Here is an 8,738-nt window from a genome sequence, read left to right on the forward strand (position 1 = left end):
GCTTGAAATAAATCAATAAATCAAATCAAAATCAAAGAAAGGAAAGAACTGAAGGTCCGGGTTCACAGAAGAGACCCCCGGAACCTTGAAGATTTGAAGGCAGTTTGTGTGAATGAATGGGCCAAAATCACACCTGAGCAATGGATTCGACTGGTTTCTCCATACAGGAGGCGTCTTGAGGCTGTAATCACCAACAGAGGTTTTTGCACTAAGTATTAAATAAATTTCAGTAAGCGTGTTCAATACTTATTCCCTGTGCCATTTCACTTTATTACACATAACTTCATTTATGGACATAAATGTTTGGATTTCTTTCTATGTGTGCATTACTTGGGTTGATGCCTACATCTGGTGAAAATTTCGTGTCAAAAGCTCGATTAGAAATATGTTTTTTGAGAGAAATGTTGACATGTTCAATACTTATTTTCCCCGCTGTACCTCCATAAAGGGGCCAACATTTAATTTTTGACAATATATTTTTTATCGGGCCAAATGATAACACTATTTTACACAGAAATACTTAAGGAGTTTTGCTTTTTGAACTTCTCTCTGATTTATTTAAATAAAATATCATCAAAGCAATTTCTTGGTCTGAACACGTCTTTATTGTCGTCTAACTGTAAACTCCAATTCAAACATGCTGACAAAACAAGGACAGATTTCCTAGAGATTTCCTAATTCTGCTTCCATGTGATCACATGAAAACAGTCCAATGTTTTGGATTCTTCTTCTTCTATATCATTGACATTAAAGCTGCAGCTCTGTCACGAGGAAACAACATGTGACAGGTCCCAGTTTTTGGTGGAACACCGTCTCTGTGATGCTACAGACGCTGCTAAAACACAGTGGATTTCATTCTGTTCTATGTAGAAAAGACTGTTTTATTCATGTCTGATGAATTCATCTTGGAGTATTTATCCTCCACGTCTAGAAGTCCGCTCCGTGAAAATCCTGTCCGACTTTAAAGCGGTCCGTGTTTCCATGGTGACAGAGGGAACAGCTGGTTAGCATCTTTCTAACTTGACTGAACTGAGGGTTGGGGCTTCCAGCACAGAACCAACCTGAGAGCAAATGAACATTCAAATCCTCCACAAGCTAAACCCCATCAGCGTTGGATTGCTGCTGACAGACAGACTTCATTGATGGCATCTTCCGTTCTGGACCTGACATTTAGCACACCATAGCTGGATTCCAGAGCGCTTTATCAAAGCGCCTTAAGCCTGTTTGGACTCTGGCGCTCCACGCGCTGGATGAATAGTGGCGTTTGGAGGAAGTGCGGCTGCGCAGTCCATCACTGAACACCGTCACTGCCTGGACCTCTTTCTGGGTCCTAGTGCCCTAAAGGTTACAGCTCCTGGTTCCACAAGAAAAAAGTCCATTCTAGAGGCCACTCTGACGTCATCATCATCAAAGACAGCGTTACCTAGCAACCATAGCAAGACCATAGCAGCTATAGAGGGAAACACAACAAACCATCAACGGCGGTTAAAGCAGTCAGACGTTTGTTCTGCAGCTCAGCAAAAATCTCAGCTTTAGGTTTTGGGGAGAAAAACAAAGGAAAACACACGGAGAAGGATTCTGCAAAGGAAATCCCAAGTTCTATTGGTAAGTCAGCGTCCTGGAAACATGCTTTGTTGGTTCTGAAGTGGCATGAATGCAGACTTAGATTGGTTTGTTTCCTTGGATTCTTCAGATGGATTCAAGCTGTAAATGTTGTCAGCATAAAGCAAGTTTGGACTAAACTAAAACAGAAAGTGGCTTTGAAGATGGTCAGGAGAAATGAGGGCTTTTTTCAGGAATTCTTGGAAGAGGAGAACTTCTCCAAACAACCAGAATCTAGGAGGAGGTTTTTTCAGCATTGAGACCAGGATTTAGCATGAGCTTCAATCCCATTTTTGTTCAATCCAAATGTTTACCGTCATATTCAGGAGTTCAACTCTGAAAGCCACCATGACATCATAGACATTAAAGACCCTGTTACCTAGCAACCAAACACAACAAACTGGAGACTATTCAAACTGGACATTTTGGGGCAACAATTCTTTTTAACTCAAGTTTTTATGAAAAATCCAAATGATGGAAACAGATTGTGTAAAGGAAATGAGGATCTATTGGTGAGTCACAGTCCTGGAAACATGAGTTGTGCTCTGATGAAGACGCCTGATCCAAATGTGGATTTTTGAAATGTTCTTCATGAGATTCAAACTGATTGAAGCTTTGAATTAAAGGTGTCAACACATTTCTGCATTGGATTCATTCTGTTTCAGTGTCTAAGGTTGGTTTTGTGGCAGAAACCAAGTTTTTGTTGAACAGTAGCGTTTGAAAAAGCAGAAAGTGGCTTTGAAGATGGTCAGGAGAACTTCTTTGAAGAGGAGGACTTCTCCAAACAACCACAACCTTAGAGGAAGTTTTCTGAGCATTCATAGAATGCTTTTACAATGACTCATCATTTTCCACAAGAAGCTAATGAGTTTTTCCAAATGCATGCTGGATATTCTTAGTTCTAGCTTGGAAAGCACTTTGTGGGATTTCCCTGGAAAACCTGCTTTATCAATCATTTTGGTCTCTTTTTCTTCTTCTAAGTTCCAGCTTGGTGAGTGTGCAGGTAGCCATGGCAACCACTGTCCAGGTCAAAGGGAGGACCACGGCCATCCAGTCTCCAGGCTTTTGGATTGATTTGGATTTGATAAACATTTGTTTCCCACATTTTAATAGTAGAATTCAACACGGGACATATAGTGGATTGTAAGAATAGGAACAAAAACAGCAACAACAAAATAATCCTCCTCCCCTTAAAACATGCATTTGACTCTGAACAAGTCTAAAACAAATCCAAGCAAAGACCAGCGCTGGGGCTCCTGCTAGTTTCTTTTAGAAGAGCCTGCCTCTTCAAAACATAGAATGTTTAACAACTAGAGCTAAAAATGTCTGTTGGTAGATTTCTGGATGTTGGCCGTATCCCAGCGAGCAAGGCCAAGTCAGCCCCATATGGTTTCAAAGTGGACAGAAAATGTTTTTAGGAGTTTCTAGAATGTTCAACAACTAGAGCTAAATGAAACTAGTGCATGAAATGACAAAGAACTTCCTGTTTGAAAGGAATATCATGATGGCTTCCACCTGTCTCTTTGCTTTTCCTTTCTTTTTTGGGTTTCTCCTCTTTGGGAGGTTCCACAAAACTGCACTTTAACCCAGAAGGAAACAACAACCGCTCCACAATCCCTGAATCCCCTACAGCCTTTATCTAAACATTTACATTGACCACTATCACACATTTGATTGCATTTTCTCAGAAAAACAAGCACAACTTCCCGTTTGTTTGTGTGTGAAATGATTCCAAAAAGCCATGTGTCATCCTGGAGGGACTGGTTTCTCATCAATGCAGACCACCAAGTTTCTCTGGTTTCTGACTATTTGGTGGCTGGTAGGCCTTTTGGGATTTTTGTCAGGGAAAGAAGTGAACCTGGGCTCCAAATATTGGAAGACACTGATATAAAAGTACTAGGACATCTGGAAAAAGCTCTAGTTCTGCTCCAACTCAGTCCAAAGCACTGAAGATAGATGGAGTTGGATTTGGGAGAGGACTGAGCTCATTCAGATGAAGAAAGAACAAGTCAACAGATGAAGAAGATTTCAGGAAGTTTCCCATTCAACAAGTTCAAGTTTCCAGAGAGCTAGTTTAGCATCCGTGTTCTGGACCAAACCACTGTCCCTCTGAAGGTCCAGACACAGAGAGGCCCAGAGTGACCCCCATTTCTCCTTTTTGCTCTCTCCAGTGGCTGACTCCGCCCCTTAGGACGTCCCCCTGTGTGGATCAGTGGTCAGTGGGTTGGAACCTGCTGCAAATGCAGGCTCTGGTTCTAACTGCTGGATCAGAAGTGGAATGTGAGCTGTAGTGGTGTGTCTGCAGCTGGATGTGGAACACATGAGGGAGGGGTCAAAGGTCACTCTTTCTTCCAAACAAATGTTGTCAGTGTTGTCAATTCAATCAAATGTCTGTGAATCCATGATTTCCTTAGAATCTTTGACTCTAGATTCAGATCCATCTGGTTCAAAGGATGAAACTGCAGCTAAAAGTCTTTCAAAAGTCCAAATCCTCAAAGATGAAACAGAAAGTTCATAGAAAGTCAAATGAAAAACAATCAGATTGTCTTAGATAAACCCGTTTGGAAGTTAAGGGTTTGGAAGGTTGAGGATTCAAGTCAGATGATTTATTGATTTTATTTTTTAATGTATATTTTTCCTGAATTTTTGTCTTTGAAAATCATAGTGTTATTTGGTCATTGTTTTATTTCATAAATAATGTTATGTATTTTATTAAAAGGATCATGAATGAATGAAACTGTATTCATATAGAACTTTACAACTCCCTCAAGGTACCAAAGGGCTTCACAATAAAAAAGAGATCTAAAATTGGAACAAAAGTTTATTATTATATTATTTCTAAACTAAAACATCTAGAATATTCTGTTTTAAAATATATAATTTTCAATCCAAATGTTTTCATCTACATTCCATGTTATATCATTCTCACTCCACGCATCTGCTTCTGGTCCGGCCCTTCTATTTCATTTAAGAACCCAATGTGCCCCCCCGAGTTAAAATATTTGCCCCCCCCCCCAATCTAACCTACCATTAAAGCTCCTTATTGGCTAAACACACCTGATCCAGGTAATCAGCAGCAGATGAACTCAAATGACCTCATGAGTCATTCTATCAATCAGTCTGCATCAGTGAGACTCCTGGTCTGAACATATTGCTGTGACCCGGATTTGAACCGAGGTTCCTGCGGCCACAACGCAGAGTACTGACCTGCTACAGAACTGCTACGTTTGTTCTCTTCATCCACAAACAGGAAAACAGATCTTCACAGCAGGAACCACTGTGGACGTCACTAACATGCTTTGGTCCAATCAGATCAGAGATGTTTTCTCTGTTTACTCAGCATTAGCCTAAAAGTAACGTGTGCAGAAACTGGATGTTTCCTTTATCGTCACCTTCTGACCACACAGAGAAAACCATAGAGATCAACCAACATGAAAGAGACAAACAAGACATTAAGCTTCAACAAGGATACTCTACCACAGCAGCTGGATTCCAGTGAGTCTGAAAGGACAACAAAGAAAGAAATGAATCCTGGATGTCAGATAATTGACTATGTTTCCTGTCAGAAAGTTCTTCTCTATGGAAGCGATTATGTAGCATAAATAAAAAGCAAAGTCAAAACCAGAAATGCTTTTTCATTTTCAGAATGAAGCTGCATTTTTTTACTCAAAAATATAATGAAAAAGCAATCCACCAAAATGCTTTTTCATTTCCTTCCTCAACACAGCTTATTCTGTCACTTAATTAAAATTAAAATTAAAATGGTATTTGACATTTCATTTTTAAACAGTTCTCTGGTAAATGTGTAGCATAATTCATTTAGAAATGTCTAATTTGACATTTTAAATGAATTAACAGAAATGCTTTTTAAGTTTCAAAATGAAGCTGCATTTTTTTACTCAGAAATATAATGAAAAAGCAATCCACCAAAATGCTTTTTCATTTCCTTCCTCAACACAGCTTATTCTGTCACTTAATTAAAATGATAAATAAAATGGTATTTGACATTTCATTTTCAAAAAGGTCCATGGTAAATGTGTAGCATAATTCATTTAGAAATGTCTAATTTGACAATTAAAATGGATTAACAGAAATGCTTTTTAATTTTCAAAATGTAGCTGCATTTTTTGACTCAAAATTAAAAAGAAAAAGCAATATTTCAAAATGCTTTTTCATTTTATACTTAAAACCGCTCATTCTGTGTCATAATTAAAACGAAAATGCAAAGAGGGGATTGCATTTGCATTTTAACATCCACCCCGCGCAAGTTGTCACAATATTCAATTCGAAAAAGCATTAGCAGAGGGGAGGCGGGGCGATGACGTCACTGCTCTCTCTGTGTGTCCGGCTGCTGACTGACGCACACACACGCACCAAGAGCAGACTGTGTTAGCGGCAGAGACGAGGGTTTTGTGATGGTTGTGAACTTCTGATGAGTTTCCACAGCTTCTCAGGACTACATAGCAGCATGTCCGCCTTCTGCGGTCCTCCTCCTGACACATCGCGGACAAGCTTTGTTCTTCGGACCGCCAGCTGCCTTCGCACAGCGGAGCGCGAAGCTCCGATGATCGCTGAAGGCGGAAATGCTGCTGCGATCTGAGAAACCTTCATATGAATTTGTGTTTCCAGTGGTGTCCAGAACAAAATAAAGACTGATGTAATTCCCACATACAAATTTATCTGCAGCTTTGCGGTGAATTTGCTGTTTGATTTATTAAGATCCAGGAATCCAGGTTTGAGCTGGCCAGGTCCAGCGGTTTTTGAACAGGACCCGGTTTTAGGTGATCTTAATGTAAAAAATGCAGCAGAATGTTCCTTCAGCTCCCTCGCGAATCAGAAGCTGTGAATCGTAAGCCAACTTTAGCGTCGTCTGACCGCACGGATTTAAAAACATATGATCGAGCGGAGCAGGCCGTAAAATATAATCATAACTGTAGTAAAAGCACATGATGAAGATAGTCTCCTGCAGCTTCGCGCTGAGTTAGTGTTTTTGGTCCAACCGGCAACGTTTAGCATCGAGAAATCTGCTATCTGTTGATGGAGCTCCAGCTGTCATCAAACAGCAAATTCAACGCGAAGCTGCAGATCAAGGTGTAAATATCTGTGAATGACATCAGTCTTTATTTTGTTCTGGACACCACTGGAAACACAAATTCATATGATGGTTTCTCAGATCGCAGCAGCATTTTCGCCTTCAGCGATCATCGGAGCTTCGCGCTCCGCTGTGCGAAGGCAGCTGGCGGTCCGAAGAACAAAGCTTGTCCGCGGTGCGTCAGAGGAGGACCGCAGAAGGCGGACATGCTGCTATGTAGTCCTGAGAAGCTGTGGAAACTCATCAGAAGTTCACAACCATCACAAAACCCTCGTCTCTGCCGCTAACACAGTCTGCTCCTGGTGCGTGTGTGTGTGTCAGTCAGCAGGAGAAAGCAGTGACGTCATCGCCCCGCCTCCCCTCTGCTAATGCTTTTTCTAAATGAATATTGCGACAAGGTGCGCAGGGTGGATGTGAAAATGCAAATTCAATCCCCCCTTTGCATTTTGGTTTTAATAATGACACAGAATAAGCGGTTTTAGGTATAAAATGAAAAAGCATTTTGAAATATTGCTTTTTCTTTTTAATTTTGAGTCAAAAAATGCAGCTTCATTTTGAAACTTAAAAAGCATTTCTGTTAATTCATTTAAAATGTCAAATTAGACATTTCTAAATGAATTATGCTACACATTTACCATGGAACGTCTTGAAAATGAAATGTCAAATACCATTTTCATTTTAATTTTAATTAAGTGACAGAATAAGCTGTGTTGAGGAAGGAAATGAAAAAGCATTTTGAAGTATTGCTTTTTCATTATATTTTTGAGTCAAAAAATGCAGCTTCATTTTGAAAATGAAAAAGCATTTCTGGTTTTGACTTTGCTTTTTATTTATGCTACATAATCGCTTCCATACTTCTCTCCCCCTGACTGCTAAATGCCAAGTTCTCTGGTAAAGAACATTATCTAAATCCAACCATGAAGGGACTTGAACCCTCAATCTTCTGATCCGGACTCAGACACCTTGTCCATTAGGCCACATGGTCTGGAAGAAGCCCCAGTTCCAGCTGACAGAAGTCTGGTTCTGATCCATCAGATCTCACTAGCAACAGAACCAAACCTTCACGTGTTGCAGCAACAGTTTCCATGTTTGGGAGGATCTTCTGGAGAACAGCTCAGTTCCAGATCACATCATGATGTTTGATGGTTTCTTCATTCCAGGAAATCATCTGTGTCTCCTTTGATCTGTGCTGAGTCAGCACTTTGACTTCTTTTCAACTTTAGATCCATCGTTTACAATCAAGGATTCATTGATAAATATTACTTATTGACAGAAAATAAAGAGTAAATGTATTTATCATCCAGCAGTGATTGTGGTGTTTGTAAGTCTTTTATTTTGAAATTCCTCAAAGATGATCATCATGGTGGGATTTCTAGATCTGCATGAACTCATCCTGAATCCAAAAGACACTGGAGCATCAAAGAATCCAACCCATCTCTGCCAACATGAGGCTCTTACTTTGAAAAGTCTCAGACTTCCTGCAGGGAAACAGGCTTTCTGCTGCTGCACTGACAGATGTGCACGAGCTTGAAAGAGCTTCCTGACTGAGGAGCTGCAGACTTTCTCCTGCAGAGCAGCAGCTGACTTCCGCATCGTCATGGGAACACAGTCTGCTGCTGCTTCTGGAAACGTCTTCAAGGCTGTGGTGGGACTTGTTGGTCTGGAGGACAGATTCTCTGAGCAAATGCTGCTTCAGCTTCAAGCTTCAGCTCTTTTCTTCTGGCAGAGCTTAGAAGAAATGGAAACCTCCTTTGTTCTGACTGTTTGCTCCAAATCCCAGATTCAGGAATTCCTCCAAGAAGTTCAGCTCAGAGATCATCAGCAGAGAAAAGCCTGAAGTTCTGATGGAAAATGACAACAGAACATGATCAATATTATTGATCCACATGGAATCCAGAAGAAACTCTGAGGTGAAGACATGAAGACACAAGCTTCAGAGACATGAGGAGAAGTCAGAGTGGATTCATTCTGGACTTTCTTCTCACATCTTCTCTTCAGAACATCTTTGTCTTTGATCCTTCAAATCTTCTGAAATCTGATCATC

The 8,738-nt window shown here is 40.4% G+C and overlaps 2 protein-coding genes across 5 annotated transcripts in view; both read left to right on the plus strand.

Annotated features, from left to right (window-relative positions):
• LOC144986719 (NLR family CARD domain-containing protein 3-like) overlaps positions 1-8,738 on the plus strand; it is a 674,722-nt gene that overhangs the window by 61,773 nt on the left and 604,211 nt on the right. The window lies entirely within an intron of this gene.
• LOC144987033 (uncharacterized) overlaps positions 1-8,738 on the plus strand; it is a 95,671-nt gene that overhangs the window by 19,090 nt on the left and 67,843 nt on the right. The gene's annotated exons all lie outside the window — the stretch shown is intronic.

This window comes from Oryzias latipes, chromosome 2 (assembly GCF_053564925.1).
Source record: "Oryzias latipes strain Hd-rR chromosome 2, Olatipes_Hd-rR_3.1".
Lineage (NCBI taxonomy): Eukaryota > Metazoa > Chordata > Actinopteri > Beloniformes > Adrianichthyidae > Oryzias > Oryzias latipes.